We start from the raw sequence: 21,166 nt of genomic DNA, 5'->3' as shown, positions 1-21,166 counted from the left end.
TTAGTGGAAAAGTTAATACACATAAAATCCGGATCTGGGGATCAAAAAATCCTCATGAATTCTTATAATGCGAAAGGGACTCTCAAAAATTAATTGTTTTCTGTGGAATATCCCGACGGTAAGTTTACGGTCAGTTCTTTTTAACTGAACCAAACGTAACAGGAATAGCTTATTTGGATATACTGTATAGATAGATATTTCCTCGACTACAAAATGGTCCAGAAAATTTTATTTGCGACAAAGTTGTGCACCCCGTCAATGGCATAAATCTGCACAGGATTAGTTGAATAACGATTTTCTCAACCGTTGGATCGGTCAGCATGGACCCGATGAATAAGCTTCTTTGCTGTGGCTTCCAAAGTTACCCGATCTGACCCCATGTATTTTATAAATTTGATAATTTGAATGATTATGGACCCACTACCGATCAATTATTGATAATTCTAAAACGTTCCAAAGTATAAAATGAAAATAAAATAAAGTATAAAATAATCAAAGCTAAAATACAGTTTTGCGAGCGTAGACTAAATGAGTTACATAATGGTTCTTAAAGAACCAAAAACTATTATTATTTCTTTAAACATGTAAAATTAGATCTTCATAATTTTCTTTTTTAAATATTCAATATAAAAATAAAGAATCATGAAAGTCAATTTAGGAAAATTTCTAAACGAAGAGAAACACAATACTTCGTGTGTTTGAAATATTTAAAAAAATTACATTAAATACCTATGAACGCCAAAATTCTAAAGTAGAGAAAGTTCAGTTTTTTAACCTTATCGAAATTATTTAGTCTAAACACAGAAATTTTCTACTGGTGGTCGGAGGGGGTTCATGTGGTATTGAATATTTGAACAAAAAGTAACGAAAACAAAACGACTAAATCCATAAAAGAATTTTATTTTTCACCTATAATATTTCTGTTTTTCTTTTGGTGCTAGGTAAAAGTAATTTAAAATTTTTTGGTGCATTTAATTTCAAATTATGCACAGACTTTGTAAAAGGACCTACGTATTTTAAAACATTTGTTTATCAGTAACAGAAATGAGGAATTTGAGCTACTTTTTCAATTTTCATGCAGTTAAGAAAGAAAAAATTATCAGTTATTTAATAATAATTCTTAAGTAAGAAAAAACTAATAAATTATTTTTTTTAAAGGTAATATTTGAATAAAAAGATTTAATCTTTTTAAATCGGTATTTAAAATTTGAAATCAGAATTTAAAAGCTTATGTTTTCCAAAAACGATTTTTTTTATTATCCAAAGTTAAAAATATTTCATACCTAATTTGATTAAGAAAATAAAAAATAAAAAAAGAATTTGTTAAAAATGCATGACCGGAATTCGAATCCAGAACTACTGGATGAAAGGCACTCTACTAACGAAATCGACAACTGAAGAAAATATTTTTAAAAATATAACTAAGTAACGTTACTTTTTCAAAGTAAAGCAGTTCACATCAGTTCGTAAGCGGAATTACTGGCTGGAGGAACTTCATGATAGGTCAAGCTTTTAATCAATTAAATTTTTTAATTTTATCAAGATCTACCAAATTTGTAAATGCAGATATATGGATTTATTTTGATGTACCTACATAAGAATCATAGAAAAGTAGTTTAAATGATTCTTAATCATCAAAAACGACAGGTTATTTAAGAATTATACACAGCTTGTCAAAAGTATCATATTTGATGCGCATTCTTTATCATTAAAATACATAAAATTTTTACGCTTAAAAATATAGGTTGCTATGCTTAATGAAATGCGAAATTATAAACACCTTGATATAAAAATTGTACTTAAATTGGAAGCTCATATTAATAAAAATGGATTGTAATGTAATTCTGTTCTTGTATAGGGCTGGATGTGAAAAATTTCTTTCTTTCAAAAATTTTGTTGGATATTATTGGTCAATAAAAGCGCTAAATCTTAGCAGACGTTTTTGTTACGCAAAGGCTAAAAAGTAATTAACTTTTTAAACGAAATTTTATGTTCAAATATGTTTCAAAACCAGAATGTGTTCGCACACACACACACACACACACACACATATATATATATATATATACACATACATATTCTGCACTTAAAGCAAGATATATATATATATATATATATATATATATATATATATAATATGCCCACATAGGTTGTATAAATTTGATTGGATAAAAACATTTTTATCGTACTGTTGAAATGTTTACTGTTGTTTATTATTTATTTACTACGTACAATTAGGCTACTAAGTGAGGATCATGTTACCATTTACAACTCTAACCTTTCATTATTACCTACATTATATTCTCTATTAAACAAACCATCCTACGACAACCCTAGTTTGAATAAACCATGATAAAGGGTTATTAGGATATGTAAACTACCCTTACAACAGTTTTTGTTGGAGTCAGATTTTTTTCTGAAAAGGGTTAGCTGACTGTTTAGTATGCAAGAGGATAGCGTATTAATGGAACACGTGACTAACACGTGTACTATCAAGGCAGCACGTGCCTTTCGAGCTGACGAACAAAAAATGTTTAAGAACAGTGTTGATTCATTGATATTCCAAAGGTAAATAATAATATTGTAATACTCACAATAATTTATAGGTATTAAAAAAAATATATATATTTTTGTATTTTTTATTTAATTCAATAATGTAAAATTAAATAGAATAGCTAATTTTTAATAGTATTTTAAAAATGTTATCAATTTTCTTCATAGATAAAGTAAGAGTTGAGTTTTTAAATTTAACATTGTAGGTTAATAAAGTTACAATTAGTAACATAGCCTAAAATCCTTACATTATACAAATTGAAGACTTATTGAAAATTAAAAAAAAATAACTAACTAATAAAATCACAGACAAATTTAAATCATAAGTTAATTTTTGTCTGAATCTTCTCAACACAAAGTCTACTTTTACGTGAGTAATTCCCATATATTAAGCGTAATTTTTGGAAGGATCTAAGCTGTAAATAGATTTTTAAATAGAATATTTTTTTAATAGAATTGGCATTTCTTTTAAATATCTTCTTTAACTGGTAAATATTGAGGTTATAAACGGGTACTCTAAGCAGAAGTAACCTTACTGTTGTAATGCGATTATCCTGGGGAACTGTCGCAATTAGTTGAATACATTTCCTATATTAATAGAGGTAGAAGTATCTTATCAATGGTATGTAGTAGTGTGTTATAATCACTTAATGATATCTAGTCTTGTTAGTAAAAAGTTTTTATTTATCCGAATCACAATTACAGTACTTTAAACCCGGTATATCATTAAGACATTATTGTTTTGGATCTGTAGAGTATATAAAAAGATAAAAAGATATAATTTATCAGTAGAATGTTTTATCCGAATACCTTAACATCATAAGAAAACTATCTTGCAATAATGAAATTATTCGAAGTTTTTTACGTAGTTTCCTTCTATTACCACGAATATTATTAACCAGTGAATTTTTTTATGAATTCTAAAGTAATTAAGAATATATATGTTTATATTGTACTTCTTTTATTATTTTCTTTTTTTTTGTGGAAAATAGAATTACTTATAGTTAAGTTTTAACAGAAAAGATTACATAAAATCAGTTTTTAGTTTCAAACTTGCTCACACTATTGTTATTTTAATTTTTATAATTATAAACAAAATTTGAAATGGCAGTGAATGGTTTTGTTTTTTGCTGGTGAGGAAATCATTTCTGTTTTGTTGGCTTATTAAATATCAGTGACATATTATTCTCGCTAACTGGAATTTCGCCTGTTAAAAAAAGTTTAAAAAATTGCGTTGGCTCTGTAATATTCTGTAACCGTGTAAAAGCAAACAAATATTACTTGTAAATCATTCGTTACTGAAAAAAAAAAAATTAGAATATTCAATAATAAATATGTGTTTTTGCATTTACGGGTACGCAGTTTATTTGTATAACTATATTGCATATAATATACGAAGAAGCATGCTAACCGAGTCAAATTTTGCATGTTTGAGGTTTTTTGGCAAATCTTGATGTTTTATGACACCCTCTGACGAAAAGGTAAAAGGAGAATTGAAAAACTCCTCATTAATATCTACAGAGTGAATGGACTGACTTTTTTTATAAGGGGATTGATGTTAGTTAAATCTGGTCACAACTGGTTAAGGAGGCAGAAAGGCTTTATGAGTCTCATATGTTAAACGTTTACTCAAACGGAAGGCAAATTTTTTCACATAATTAATGCTCGTTAGGTAATTAAAATGCTTTCTGATGATATTTGAGTTCAGACACTCTAAAGGGGTGAAGGCGAAACCCCCTTTTATTTATTTTTTTTTTTTTTAACTGAAGTTTTACGGGCATCGACTGCTAAGGTCATTAGCCCTCGTCACATTCTTTAAAAGAAATTATTATCTCCATCAGGATCGTCATATGTAAGGGTGTAAAGGACCCTTACATTTTATTTAAAAACACGAACTTCACAATAAACATTAAAACATTAAAGACAAGGACAATCACAAACACTTACAGGGTGTAAAGGTCCCCAATATTAAAATTTGAGATAGGTTCTCAAAAGACCATGAAATTAAAATTAAAATTAAACTTATCAATACCATATCTTTCTTTCTTTCTTTCTTCTACGAAGTCTCATTTATAGTTTGTTTAAGCACCCTCGGGGCGACCAGAACCGCCGTTGAGCAGTATATCAGTCGTGCCAGGGTGCCGTGGCAGTTGAATCCTTCTTATATCAGGCCATAGGCATGCACGGCGTACACCCATAGCCTCGCGCCCTCAATCCACCCTTGAGGGTCCCCCATGCCATCATCGGACACACCCCGACTCACTGCTCTTGAATGCAGGTGAGCCAAAATGGCCTAGGCAAGAGGGCTACCTCCCGTCACTATACGTGCCACGCTTCGAGACTACCTTATATGTATATATAAAACTACCGCTTAGAGTATCTTTTACCACAGCTTTAAACTTCCATTTTATAGACTTTTAAGAAGTCCACTGGCGTGTAAAAATGCAACTATATTTTCTTCATTTCCATTATCCAGATCAGCACTAATATTATTTGTAAGACGGAACCTCTTTCTGAGGTCCTCATATATGGTACACTCTTCTATTAGATGCTTGATTGTCAGTGTTTTATTACAAATACCGCACATTGGTCTCACTTCGCCGGTTAACAAATATAAATTTGTTAATCGCGTGTGACCGATTCTAAGTCTGGTCACCGCTACTTGTTCACGGCGAGTCAACTTAAAGTCGCTTTTCCATTTATAAGGAGAAGTTTCAACTGAGTTTAATTTTGTATTTAAACTCCTCCATTCAGCGTTCCACTTGTTTCTTACTATGTTTGTTAGACGGTTTTTAACATCTGCCACTCTTACAGGAAATGCATCCAAGTCATCGCAGACTGTTGCCTTTCTGGCAGCTTCGTCTGCGATTTCATTACCTGTAATACCAGCATGCCCTGGAGTCCATACAAATACGCATCGCTGTCCTCGTTGTTTTAGTACTTATAAAATGGCAGGATGTTTGCAATTAGGACATCCTTAATGTTCTTGTTCCGAATTGCGACGAGTGCACTTAATGAATCGGAACATATTAGGATTCTCTCTTCGCAATAGTGTTCAGTGTAGCGAAGAGCTTGCTGAATTGCAGTGAGTTCTGCCGTGTAGACACTGGCCACATCTGGCAGTCTCCAAAAGTGGGCTTCTTCATTTACATATATCGAGCATCCAACACCATGTTCGGTTTTAGAACCGTCAGTATAAATTCTAATATGTTCTTCGTAACTACTGACGGTTGCTAAAATTTCTGCTGGATGATCACTGCTGGTTTCTTTTTTATTTCTCCTTGAGAGAGATCCAAACTTGTATTTACCGCTGGCAAGAGCCATGGCGGTATTTCTCTAGTAGAAATTGCTAGTGTTTCTGGTATAGCAATTTCATATTTTCTTCTTAATTCATGGTACCTAATTCCGGTTGGTCTGGAATAGGTAGCACGATGTTCATATACTGCAGCCATAGGATGATTCGTAAAAAAATTATTATTTATATGAGCAGGGAAAGCCCATACATTTGCTGCATATCTTAACAAAAGGATCTCTCTTCTATAATGTAGTGGCATTATTCCGGCTTCAGACATCAGACTAGCCGCCGGACTTGTGCGGAAAGCGCCTGTTGCATATCTTATTCCGCTATTATGAACTACGTCTAACTTTCTTAAGTGCGACTTTCTAGCGGATGAATATACGATACATCCGTAGTCTAGTTTAGATTGAACCAATGCTTTATACAATCTCAATAACGTCTCTTTGTCTGAGCCCCAATTTAAATTCGATAAACATTTTATAATGTTTAGGGCTCTTTTGCATCTTTTGCATCTCCCTTTTATTCTTTTGTCTTTTCTCAAAGATTCAAAGTCATATTTTTGTACTAATTAGATGATTCCATTATATTAGTGTGGTCTTTGGTTATTTATTAGGGCCATTAGGCTCAGGTGTGGGGATAATTTACCGAATGTCTTTTGTTTATTTTTTTGCTTTTTTGCAGCAGTTTTTCTTTGCTAGAAAAACTATCTTCAGATTGGATTAACTGATTTTAGATAATCACTCCTGAATCACTGATATCATTTAATTTTGGTTATAACTGATCAAATAGATGGTGAGATACGGTCACCAAGCTCAAAATTTTACTCAAAGAATAGAATTTTTTTTTTTACATAATTCTTTAATTGCATACTTATATACTTTAATATTCCACTCAATAACTAGTTGTCTTTCGACAGTGAATTCCCGGAAATCAGTGTTGCATAACAAAAATACTTTTGACGTAAGTATTAAATAATTATTAAAATTTTTACTTATATTTATTTTGTATTTTGTATTAGCCTCAGCTATTTTAAAAATATTATAGACTTTTTTCCTACGCAAAGGATAATGTTAAGATTGATATAAATAAAGATAAAATCAAAAAATAAACCGAACTTTCAGTAAGCAGCAATAAGGTAATCACAATATTAGTAATTTTCAGAACGTACCCAGTTTATATAACATTCCTACATGGTTAAATTTTGTTCACCTGAGGTTGAAATCGACCAGCAATCTGACAGAAGATAAAGCACTCTTGAAATTTGTAATAATTACTTTTTCATTCCCAAATTCAAAATCTGTTCAATTCATGCATTTTTCATACAGATACTTGAATTTTCTTTCATATAGCAGAAAATTAACTTCTTTATATACTTATCGATTTAAAATAAAAATATATACAGAATTTACAACTAAAATATGTGTAGATAAAAATAGACTTTTCAGTCTAAATCTTGGCTAAAATATTTGAATTTGTTTTTTTCTAGTATAATAAAGGACACAGTTATTTCTTTAAGTTTGAGATAAAAAAAAGACACAAGGAAATTATATGCTTTCCTCAAAAGGATGAAACTAAGACAAAAGAGAGATAGCAGAATTGAGATAACCACTAAAACTATTAACCTACGATATTTTCAATTGTTTTCTGAACAATTACTGTTCAGGTATGAATAGGCAAGTTGGTCATGTATAAACAAAATGTATGAAAAGCTCGTTAACTACAAAATAAATATCCTGAAGTCTAAATTATTGTTATTACTTATGGTTTAAAAAAAAATAAAAAATAAATAATAATTTATTTATGATCCTGTAAATCCTTTACAAAAAAATATTTAAAAAAATACTTAAGGAAATTGATCATTAGAACAAAAGAAATACAGATTTAAAATACTTCTCAGTAGAAGTTATTATTTTTTTTCGTAAAGTAACCAAAGATACAATAACACTTAAAATGAGAAAACCAAGATTTCTACTACACATGTTTAATGTATTTATAGGTTACATTTTTTTATTACGTAAAGCTCCAAATTAATTTAATGTGTTATTTATTTTAAAAGTAAACGGATCCCACTATTTTCTAATTAGGTCATCAATAAAGAAATACATTTACTTAAATGATATCATTTTACATATATATATATATATATATATATATATATATATATATATATATATATATATGTAGTAAATGATTAACAAGTAATATAACAAATGCTTTTATGTTTTAGTGTTATGTGTAATAGTAATATTTTGAACGTGATGTCACCATGCACAGGTGAGAGTTAGGAATTCATTGTTTTGTCGTAAAAAGAATAAAATATTATATAATTCATATGAGTATATGGAAGTAGAAGAGTGAAAGATTAATATAATATAAATATTTTCATCGTATTTTGTATATAAGTAAAAAAAAAACTAAAAATTTTTTTTTGTCAGTCAGTTTTGATTATTCGCCATTTCTGTTATCTTAATATTTTAACCTTAATGCATTTCCTGCTTCCTGTGTTATTAATTATCTAATATATTCCACTATTTGTTTTTCAATTGTTTGTCCTGTAAATGTCCGGTAAATTGAATTTACCTTCCTCTGTCACCCTTTTCTCCTTTTTCTTCTTCCTCTTACTATCAAATTAACTAACACTGAATATAGTAATATACATACTCTCTGCCAACTAATTTCTAGCTATTAGATTTTACCAAAAATCTCTTTTTTCCTCTTAAAACCTAATTCAATTCAAAATTTACCACAACCTACTTTTCGACATTTTTGTAATAACGCATTTCAAAAGCCTCTATTTTTAATTTAATTGAAAGTGTTTTTGAAAACCGGATAATTTTGCTTAATGAAAAATATGTGCCTAGTAAGCTGTGTACTCTAAAATAATAACCAAATTTCACAATGACTTTTTGAGTCATCAAAAAGTCTATTTTCAACTTTCATAAAATACTACTTTATAATTAAATAAATGTGACAACAAAGATGTTATCTTTTCCTGGCACTGTTTATTTATTTTTTATATAGTTTGTTATAACTTTTTATGCTCCCCACCACCAAAGTCCCCTCCAAAGAAATGTTTTTGATTTATATACGTTTGCTATGTTGAATGGAAAAAACTAAAAAAAAATCCACAGGAAGATGTACAACTAATAAAAAGTTACCTAAGATTTCTTTTTTTTGGTGGGGGTAGATGAATTGTGATGAAATTTTGTCATAATGTACAAAAGTCTAAATAAACTAAAAAAATGATATTTTTTTTAATTTTTATCGGCTTCCCCCACAATATTGTCTCCAAAGTATTTTGTTTGAATCACTTTTATTATTATTACTATACCTAGGAAGACAAAAGAAAATTCACTTAAAATATGCAATAAATAAAAAAATGCGTTTTGCCAATTTTTAGGGAAGGGGGAATTTTGGGAAAAAATCTTATTAAAAATGGTAAGATAACCTCAGATAAGCTCAGTAAATAAAGGTAAAAAGCTCAGTAAAAAATGGTAAGATAAGCTCAGTAAATGCGTGCATACGCATTTACTGAGCTTAATATAGAGGGGGGTTATGTTTACAGAATTATGAGAAAATTTACTCCAAAGAAACTATCTGCTCTACCCCTTGGTGGTATTGACTCAAACCTATAACCAACAAGTTGCCCCATATACACATAGGGAAATTGGTCATGTATGAAGAAAATAAATGAAAAGCTCGTTAACTACAAGATAAATATCCTGAAGTCCCCTCCAAACATTTAGTCTCTATACTAAATTTCATCAAAATCGGGTTATTCAGTCAAAAGTTATTTTTAATCTTCAGTAACTCCAATAAACGTACGTACATAAATAAGTGCGTACGTACGAACATTAGTTTCCCAACTTTTTTTGGTTTTTGGCGTCTCTGGGTCATTAAACGTCGAGAAACCCAAAAAATACCGTACCCCATTTTTTGACTGATTACCATACTTTCCTTCATGCAGCATAAGGCTATGTTTGTAGGAAAGTAAAACTAAAAGATTATCAAAACGACACTTTAATGTTTTAGAACAATAAATTTATACATATTAAATTAGATTGATTTTTGTTATTCATTTTTGAAGGCTAAAAACTAAGTCCATGATTAGATGTCTCTCGGCGTTTAGAAGCTGAAGCCATAAGACGAATGCAATACGTTTATAGAAATTAACTTCGAAAAAATTGAAAAAGGTTATTTTTTCATTTCATTAATCAAAGTTTACAATTTCAGGTAATGAAAATTTTTATACACCATTTTTTTTCATGCACACATTAGAACTGGATACGATAAGCAGATTGATAGATGACCATTCATTTACGTTATTATGCATTACTAGAATCTTCTGATAGACAGCCATCAGAAAACGTTTCCCCTCCAAACATTTCCGCTAGTTAAATTTTTCAGAGAACAACAAAAAAATAATTTGTAGTTAAGTGAAAAAGTTTTGTAATGCAATAAAAGTTTCAACTTTATATAATATTACCCAAAAAAGTTATATATTGTTAGATCAATTTGCCATTGACTTAAGTTATTTTACGAACCTTAAACAGTCACAAATATACGGCTAAGGAACAATAACATGAAATTTCCTATGTGTCTATATTGAAAATAAGGTTTTTGTATTCATTTATTTCTTCTGTTATTGAAGATTAGGTTTTTAGAGTTAATATTAATTATTTTGACTTCAATAACTGTGCCAATGTTTTATCAGGTAAATCTACTGAAAAAACTTACTAGAAAATGAAGGTGATGCGAATTTGTTGAAAGTATATTATCTCCATATTTTGGTTTCCTTATTACGAAAATCAGTTCCCGTTTGAAAGTGTATGTATACAAGTGTTGTGTGTCTGTTTTTGTTTGTATTTGTATGTGTGTGTGTTTGTATTTGTATGTATGTATGTGTGAGTGTGTGTGTGTGTGTGTGTATGTATGTATGTGTGTATGTGTGTGTGCGTGTGTGTGCGTGTGTGAGAATACATATTACGCATTATTCAGGTATGTTATGTAGTAATAATTATATAACATAAATACGAGTATTCTATCCTATATTAAAATACTCGTGTGTATGTAATGTTATAAAAGTCTTCAAGTTACAAAACTACTAAGAATAGAAGATAGAAAAGATGTTGCTGTTTACAAAAAAAATAAAAGTTATTTTACAGAAAGTTGGAAATTTCTGAAAAAACGCCTGAAAAATATAAACGAATATAAATATATAACGAAAATATAAATATGTTTAAAGTGAAATTACATTTCCCTGTACTATATTAAAAACTAGGAAAACAATGATATTCTAGGATGAAATAAAATATTATCCGTTCTACAAATTTAATTTAATTACAAATCGCGGTAATATATTTTGAATAATCTTACATCATCTTAAATATCTTCAGACCACTGGTAAACGTTAAAAGTTTTTCAAGAGTTAGACTTATATTTAAATTTATATCCTTGAAAATGAACTTAAATTTTCACTTTAAAATTTTAACTTTTTAAACTTATATGCAGTTACAATCCTGTTATAAAGAAATAACTAAGTGGGCCATTTAACATTTTTATAACTCGTAGTAAACCTTTGAGTTGCAGAGTGGATATGATATTGTTGGATGTTTGGTTACCAATGTCCATGTGAAAAAGAAAAATGATCATTTGCAAACAAGTAAGGATGACCTTGTCTCTGAGATGAGTAATAGTAATGTAACAATCTTTCTGTTTGTCCTTCCTAAAGAAAAAAAAGATTTCTATTGGCGATTCTAGGCTTATGTTAGTCTATGGTGATCTTCTAAAAACCAATGATGACACTTAATCTGGCTATTTTGCGGTAAGAATGACAGCTGAATCTGAAAGTTGATCGTCTCAAGAAGTTATTTAAGGGATAAACTTGATGGTTTCTTATGTTTCTTGATCTAAAAAAAATCAAATAAAACAGATCCTAGAACTGACCCGGCCTCTGTGGCGCGAGTGGTAGCGTCTCGCCTTTCATTCGGAGGTCCCGCGTTCAAATCCCGGTCAGGCATGGCATGACGTTTTTCACACACGCTACAAATCATTCGTCTCATCCTCTGAAGCAATATCTAACGGTGGTCCCGGAGGTTAAACAGGAAAAACAAAAGATATCCCAGAACTGAACCTCCCGTAGTTTTTGCTGAAAGCCATCGTAAAACAGAAAAATTTGATGAGGACAAACAGATTTTTTTTTCCTTTGAAGTACAATAACTTGGTTAAATGACTAATAAATTTGTAAATTTTATTATCAAAACTTGTATATAATTTAATTCTGATAAAAGTGTTGTAATAAAGGATTTTTTTTATGGCAGAGCGGGCATCTACAGCTAGGATCATTATCCGGGTGGAAATTAGTAGCGTATAAAAAGATGTCATGTCTGACTGAGATACAAACCCAAGACCTCCAAACGAAATTGCAATACCCTACCTACTTAGCCACGGAGGTCGACTGTTATGAATTTGTAAAAAATTAAAAACAGATATTTCTAGAACAATAAATTTAAACCAATAATTTTTAAACAATACATTTAGATTTTGTATTAATTTACAATAAATATTTGAAAATGCCTACATTGACATCGATGCATTTTTCAAATCGTTTCCTTACAATTTTTGTCGCCAATCTTATTGATAACATTGCGTTCCTTAATAAGGACAGCAGCATTAATATCCGAGATATCAGTTTATCTTAAGAATCTATATTTTGTTTGTATACCTCGAATTTCATCCATCCCAATAAACAATAATCTAAGGCAGGGGTGGCAAACTTTTCTGTATATAAGATCGACTTAAAAAGTGCGTTGCGATTGACTCGTAGTCATAGGCGTAGTCTAAGCGGGAAGAAGGGGTGTGAAATGCATTATATGTTTATACACTGTGTTTCAATATAATTCCAGCGAGGTATGGGTAAATAAGTAAAATATATTCTTTTTTAAATCACTTATTAAGTTTTCGATATATAGGCTCATGAAGAAAATAAATTTCCAGACCTAACTTTTGATAGGAGCATTCCGTACATGCGGTACCTAAAAAATCGATTTTCCGACACTTTTTCTAGATAATCTTTACTAACTTAAAACGATCTCAGGCTGTCAGAATTCTAGGAATTTATGACTGGCAAATTCCCAGAATGCATTAAACAAATCCTAGAAAGTTTTGTCTTCTACAATCGCTGCAAAGTCCATGGTACACGGAATTCCATCCGAGACATTGCGATCGACCAAAATTGAACTCGCGATCGATCGGTCGATCGCGATCGACTTGTTGGCCGCCCCTGAACTAAGGGAGTAAGGTCTGATGATCTAGGTGGCCAATTCATCGGCCCTTTAAATTCAGTACAGTTTATTTAACAGTAAACTTTTCATCTAAGATTTGTCTTGCTTCATTAGTAAATTGTGTCGGTAAGTTGACAGTACATTTCAGTTTGTTTCGCCGATGAAAAATTTTCAAGCGTTGCAAGAAATTAATTATTTAAATATTCCAGACAATTTATTCCCGTGATACGTTGTGCTAGTATGGAAGAGCTTATAAATTGGTTGACGATCATACCACGTCAAACGTTCACTGAAAATCGTTGCTGGAAATTTTATTCAACTATAGAATGAAGTTTTTGTTCAGACCATGTGCATGTGTTTTCCGTGTGCATGTGTTGTCTATGGCATAACGGGTAAAATTAGCTTTGTCCGAAAATAGTATGAACGGTATTATTGGCCATTATTGTTAACTCACTGACAAAACTTCAGTTGTTGGCACGATCACCAAGCAGGAGGGGTTTAACTTTTTGAGCATAAGGACGCAGTCCGTGAGCATGTTATGTTCCACCGTACTCAGTGGAATGTTGAGTCGTGGAGAAATTCTTTGCGTGCATGCTGTACCACCTGAACAATGTTTTCACTTTCATCACCATGTACCGGTTGACGTCCAGATAAAAATACAGTAAGTATTTTCTTTTTTTAAAGTAATTTTAATTTTTAAAATTTCTAAATTTATAATACTAAAAATAACTGTTTTTAATTTTTTTCATATTCATAACATTTTTTTTTATTAAGTTTTGTTTTTCATAACAAAAGCCAGTTTTTTTTTTGTTTTTCATAGACTTTATTACATCAATTTCCTTATTGATATATTCTCTACAAGTTGTGATAATAAAATTTATGCATCCATTAGTCATTTAACAAAGTTATTGTACTTCAAACCTAAAAATATATATCACTGAATTTTTCTTTTACATTGGACATCACGAAAGTACGGGAGATACGGTCTGGGACCTGATTTATTCGATGTTTCAGGTTAAAAATATAACAAATCAGCAGGTTAACCCCCTTAAAAACTTCCTTTAAATAACCCTTTACCCCTTAAATAAGGCATTAAGTATAAACCCTTAAAAATTTCTGTATGACCTCATTTCACCGGGGGAACTAAAATCAGAGCGAAATGTTCTACTAGTTGTAACTCGATAACAAAGCATTTTCGGATTTGTGTTTGCATGAACTATTTTTCTTACTTCAAGCTCTAGAGTCAGCTCTCAAATTACTACTTTTTCCTCAGAATTATTGTATATAATCATCAAAAGAATCTATTTTATCTTCAGAAGCTTCGCAAAAAGTAAGAATACATTTTCTTATCTCGGTGAGATAATCTTATTCGGGAGAATTACTGCACTGACAGAAACTTCTTTAGATTTTGAAACTTCCGCAAACATTTTTATTTGCGAAAATTCTATTACGCAACTCACTGAAGAGTGTTCAAACATAGTCTCACTAGTTAAATTCATGGTAATATATAATAGGAATGTAGATTTTAGAAGAGATAGTCGATCAAGAGACTATATTTGCTTTTGTTGTGAGCTAACATTTTGTAATTAAGTTTATATGTTAGCAAGATAAATAACTAAATGTTGTTGCAGAGGTTCAAGATATGAGGTTTTCAGAATATTGATGAGAAAGCTGGTGTAGAAACTATTTAAGACAGATTTTTGGGAATGTTAGAGACATTTATAAAGCATAGTATTATCGTGTGATTACTTGTGTTTATTTATCGACTTTGAAAAAACCTGAATTTTGAGTTAGTTTCCAAAGCTGTTGTGAGGTTCATGGAATGAATACTATTCAAAAGGTTTAGTGCACATTGGTTTTGATCGATAAAGAATTATAAATTATCGGTTTGTTTTGTATCTAATAAATGCTTTGAATGTAGAGATAATTATATTTCTGATTACAACCCAGTTATTTAAAAATAACGACTTTACTTTTTCACTTCTATGAAGACAGTCGATAACGACTTTAAAAGTATTAGTGCACTATTTTTGTGAGTTATTTCATCAGAAAAGGTAAAAAACAATCTAAGTTTTCTGACTTTTGATGGAGTATTACTTGCAATATGTTTTTAATAGAAGAAAATATACTCTCATAATTCTTTGAAAAAAGAATTATCAGAGTATATTTTCTGTTAATCCATATATACAAACCCAATTTTTCAATTTATGACGATGTATGTCTTGAAGAATATGTTATTGTAATTATATTACTCCTGTCGAAAATATTAGTTATCCCATCAGAAATCTTTTACAGGATGTGGTATTACAATATATCATCACTTGTAGCAAAGATACACGTAAAATGGGTTCTTGCTAGTTACCATTTCCTAAGTGAAACTTAAATAACAGGTTTTTTTTTTTAATTTTATCGAAATCATACCGTGTTTTTAAGAATTTAACTAAAATTTGAGAATAATTCGATTACATTTTTCATTTAATATTTGGCTTCTATTTATAGCTTAAAATCTTTTTTTGGGATAACAATGATGTTTCCTGAAAATTTGAAAGCAATCGATTGGTTGGATTTCGAGTAATGCAGTTGCAAACAAACAAACAGCTCCAAACTTTCCAAATTACATGCAGAATATAACTTATTCATTAAATTAACTGAATTTGTTTTAACATATTGTCTTACGTTATGAGCTTTTTTGTTATTTTTCAGTGAAACATTTTTTTAAAAACTTTCCAATAAATATCTTTCAGAAATTCAAATAGGATCATAAATGTTTAGGGTTTATAATATTCAAACTAAGAGAGAATCTTGTTTGTTTTTCAAGCTCATTTTAAATTAAATTATCTTTTTTCTTCCACCAAATTTTGCTCCAGCTGATTAGAAGTTAAGAAGTTTGTTATTTTTTCTATTGTACTACCTGAGCACGAAGAATCTATCGCGTAGTAGAAAGTTAAACAATAGAAATTATTAACAAAAGACTATAAAATGCTTTCATGGAATTTAAATTTTACGTTTATTAACGCTGAGAATAAATCTTACATTTTTATGTTTTTATACTAAATCCACAATTATCAAAGAGAGCTAAGAAGTTACAACGTCGTGAAGATTCATGTCTTTGATTTTTATCACGAGACTTCTAATTAGGCAATGAAAATTCAGGTTGTATACGCTCTAAGTAATCCTAACATGCTTTTCCCTTTGCTATATTCAATTTTTGAGGACGTAATAGCTAACAAAATAATCTACTCATCACAGTCAAAAGGAAACCACACTGTTGTTATTATATTTTATGTATTCGTTAGGCAAATGAAAATATTACAAGATGGGAATAGACTTTTCTCCTAATTTTCTTGATTGAAAAATTTGCAAACGAGTAGTTGGTTTTCATACACTACCTCTTTAAGCATTTTCCGTAACATTAAAAGTGTAACTATTGCTTGATGAACATTCCTTTAAAAAATAGAAAAAAATTTATTATTTTATTAAATTGATCTAATATTTTCCGTTTCATCTAATTAATACTGGTTTCATATTATTGGTACCCGGCTTTCTTGTAGTTTTCCGTTTTTGATTATATTTGTGAGGTAGCGCTTCGTTAAAAAATCAAAGATAGCATTTTTAGACAGGCCAACTGTACCTTCTTTCTTTCTTTTTCCTGTTCAGCCTCCGGTAACTACCGTTTAGATAATTCTTCAGAGGATGAATGAGGATGATATGTATGAGTGTAAATGAAGTGTAGTCTTGTATATTCTCAGTTCGACCATTCCTGAGATGTGTGGTTAATTGAAACCCAACCACCCACCAAAGAACACCGGTATCCACGATCTAGTATTCAAATCTGTGTAAAAATATCGGGCTTTACTAGGACTTGAACGCTGTAACTCTCGACTTCCAAATCAGCTGATTTGGGAAGACTCGTTAACCACTAGACCAACCCGGTGGGTTAGGCCAACTGTACCAGGAAACTTGGGGTTCACCCAATCCAAAGATTCGTTTTTTAGAGAAATTGCTTCGGAAAAGAGGTTATGAGATTATAAAGGAGACAGAATTAATATAAAACACAGGGTTATGCTTGAATTAAATAAAATAAATCACATTATTTTAAATAGATTGAGTGCGGTTAACCGTCACGTACCACAAGGCATTATGAAATTTAGCTGTATGTAAAATGAATATACTTCAAAAAATCTTAAAATAAGTAAATTTTTACAAAGATATCACGGTTTTCTTTACTCCAACCTCATAATTTTTCTAATAATAAAAATCTTTTTGAGAAACACATGTAACTTTTAGTTCATTATTTAGAAAAATTTGATTCACTTTAGTATATTTTCCGTTAAGGTTAACAGTAATTTATATAAATTACGTGATAATGATAAAAAGACTTCCACTTTGAAATCGCTTCTGATATTATCTTTCATCAGATATTTATTCACCCCCAGAGAAATAGGGTCTTCTTCAGATAATAGCTCTACAACTCTCAGGTAAAATAACAATATCATTAAAAATTTGAAAAAAGTACTGTAATAAATTATGGCTGGATTGTATGTAATAAGCTGATTATTAATAATCAGGCTTAATTTTATTTATTCATTTTTAATTTTATTATTATTTAGGGTTAGTAATAACCCTGAATATTAATAAAACTAATTAGCTTTTCTTATTTTTTTTGGATGGAATTTCAACCAGTCGATTTGGGTTTCAAGTTGAACAATGAACATTTTCCCAATTTCCTAGTAAGAAATATAGCTGCAATGAAAAATATAAAGATACAGCAATGATTAGCTTACATCAATAAAAATCTTAGTACTAACACTTTTATCATGTACAGGTATTTGAAAATTTTTTACTCCTTCAGTAGTTTGAGAATTCCCCTAGTTTGAGAATTCCCCTAGTTTGAGTAGTTTGAGAGTAGTTTGAGAATAAAACGACAGCGTTTTATTTTGGGTTGTTACCTTCAGCAGACGGTAATAGTGGGTAAAATGTTAACTTCATGAAGGATTTCTTACATGTGTTACTTAGCACACGTAAATAAACAAATATACAATTTCTGTCATAAAACATTTATTTATTTCTATGAAAATACAAAATGTATTCTCCAAATTATTAAAAACTAAAATATGAAAATAAAATGTGTTATAAACCGTAAAAAAAAATATTTTTGTATTCTATGTATAAAAATCAGTTCTCAGTTCATTTATTTAAACACTCTACAAAATTCTCCGTTATATGTACTGGATAATAGAAAGTAATGATAATATTACTGTGACCTAAGAAAATTGGTGCCCTAATCGTCAAAAATTCTTTTTTATGTTTCTGAAATAATTTTTTGATTATCAGCAAAACACTAATTACAATTAAAATTTGTAATATTTTAGTGGATTATTCCATCAACTGAGAACTTTCTATATACATAAAAAATTTAGCCTGCTAGGAGCCCCAAACTTTATTTACTCTAAATATTGTTTCTTCAAATTAACAATGAAATTATTATTTTTTTCGGTAATTTGAAATGTCCTAAATATTTCACTTAAACAGGCTGAAACAACCAAAAACACACATTTAAAAAAAAAATTAATTCAAGTTATATTTAATTAGAAACTAACAAATATTTTTAAAAATCAATAATTTATTTATGAATAATATATGTTCACACGTATATATTGAAAAATAATGGAGATTTTCATGAAATAGAAACTAAAATAGTGGATGTAACTTTGATTTATTCAAATTCATTAAGATTCTGCAAGGCAGATATGCAAATTGACTTATGTATTTTTTTAAATTAAAATTTATGTAAAACTAACATAACTTGTTAAAGAATACCAAACGATTTACATACATCATTAGTATTAATAAAATTTGCATGTTATTTATTACACGGATTTAAATAAAACACCTTATTTATTGGACTTTTTCATTACAAACGGTATCTCTGTAAGGTATTTTCGCATAAAATCATTGTATGACTTACCTTTGATGATATTCCAGTAACATTACCAGTAAGGTTACATGTAATACTAAAAAAACTTTCACTAACAGTAAGATTATTTATACTACATGCTGATATTATATTTTTTATTCAAATTCTAAATTAAAAAATAATTTCAAACACAAGCTGCCTTTACTCGACAATTTAAACATTTAAGAAGCTGCAGGATCCGAATGGAATCTAAATTTTTGTAAGCAGTACGGCTTGAGTAAATAAGAGGGGATATGTAGCCTTTAACAATTTGGCCTTAGCCATTTCAGCTGCAGTGGAGCAGTGGGACTTCTAATGCAGTATTTTCTTTATGGAGTTTTTTTAAATGGCGACTCTGTTGTTACGTAAATTATTTTGTCGAAATTTTAAAGGTCAAGGCCGTGTTTACTCTCGGATGGTAATCCTGCAGTGGGTAGAGAACTTCAGGAAAACTGGATGGTCCCAGCTTCCCAGCACGCCAAGTGTTAGGCATTTTTGACCAAGTGTTAAATTTTGCCGTTTTCATTTTTATCGTTATAAAATGATAGTTATTTAGCAATTAACTATGAGAAATCAACTATTTTAGTAGTTAAGTTATTGAATTAACTACAAACCATTTACTAAAAATATTGTTTCTCGATTTCAAATGATTCACCGATAATAATTAATGCTGTGTTCTCCCTACAAAGGGCTCTAGATTAGTTCCCTACCGAAAAATCTTTTGTTAAACTACGTATTAAAAACTATTACCAAAAGCGGTATTGTTTTTGAATTGTATAATATATAAAAAAAATTGTATTAGGAATAGACTGAAAAAAGAAAAAGAAATAAATAAATATTAAAAGATTAAAAACCATGACTGCGAAAAAAAGCATTACTTACAGATATTTATTTCTCTTTAGTATAGGATAATTAAAGAGCGTGTGGGTGAGAATTTTGTACACAGTACAATTTTTTCAAATTTTAAAAATTTATTTAATCATATATATATATATATATAGAGCCTATGACACACCCGGTAACGTAAGGATTCCAACGCGGAGTCATACAGCTAAATCGTCGGTTAACCGATAGCTGCTACGGAGGAACACACACACATACACCCTAACTACAGGGTTATCATAAAAGAATGGTGCGGTTTTGAACATGGTTTAAATTAAAACAGAATTACTTACAGTTCATGTTTTTTATTTTTCAAATTTTTCGTCTCAAACATTTTTTTACATAATTAATAAATTTCAATATATGCGCCCTTAGTCGCTCGAAAATATCCAAACAATACTCAACTTCTCTCCAAACATTAGTTAACATTTCTTCGTTAACGGTTGTCATTGCTTCATTAATCCTGTTTTTTAAGTGGTTTAGGTCGCGAATTTTTTGTGTATAAACAACGCTTTTGATGTATCTGCACAAGAAAAAATCGCAAGGTTTCAGGTCTGGACTCCTTGGAGGCCAAAGTACGGGTCCTTGCCGGCCTATCCATCGATCTCCAAATTTTTCGTTCTAAGCGTCCTTGACCGACGCATTGAACTGCAGGGGAGCACCATCTTGTTGGAAATGAAGTCGATGAATGTTTTCGAGTTCATCCGGCTGAGGAAATCAATAATCGGTTTACATGTCAAGATACTAATTCCATTAATTGTTTTTTCAGCAAAGAAGAAAGGCCCTATTACACGATTTTTCATCACGCCACACCAAACATTAACTTTAGACGAAACGCGTTGTTTCTCGAGAATTGCGTGAGGGTTTTCAAAGCCTCATATTCGTGAATTGTGTCTGTTAACATATCCATGCATGTGGAATGTAGCTTTGGCTGTAAAAATTATATCGTCTAAAAATGATTCGTTTTCACTTATTTTGTCCAACATTTCAAGGGCGAAATTGTAACGTTTTACACCATCATCGGGTTTCAATTCCTGCAGTATCTGGATTTTATAAGCGTGTAATTTCAGTTTTTTATGTAAAACTTTGTGAACTGTTGATTTTGGAATACCTAATTCGACGCTTCGACGGGGGATGGACTTCCCAGGACTTCTAATTGGCGATCGTCTAATTAGTTCAACCGTTTCGTCTGGT

The 21,166-nt window shown here is 30.2% G+C and overlaps 1 long non-coding RNA gene across 1 annotated transcript in view; it reads left to right on the top strand.

The window, feature by feature from the left end:
• The window catches only part of LOC142318060 (uncharacterized), a 39,567-nt gene extending 31,977 nt beyond the window's left edge, over positions 1 to 7,590 (top strand). Inside the window, exon 4 of the long non-coding RNA XR_012754802.1 lies at positions 7,338 to 7,590. This is a non-coding gene — a long non-coding RNA (uncharacterized LOC142318060). The remainder of the gene's footprint in view (positions 1 to 7,337) is intronic.
• Positions 7,591 to 21,166: the final 13,576 nt, after the last annotated feature.

Source organism: Lycorma delicatula, chromosome 1 (assembly GCF_047948215.1).
Source record: "Lycorma delicatula isolate Av1 chromosome 1, ASM4794821v1, whole genome shotgun sequence".
Classification (NCBI taxonomy): Eukaryota; Metazoa; Arthropoda; class Insecta; order Hemiptera; family Fulgoridae; genus Lycorma; species Lycorma delicatula.
The sequence above is the reverse complement of the archived record's forward strand: the minus strand, read 5'-3'. Positions and strand labels throughout refer to the sequence as shown.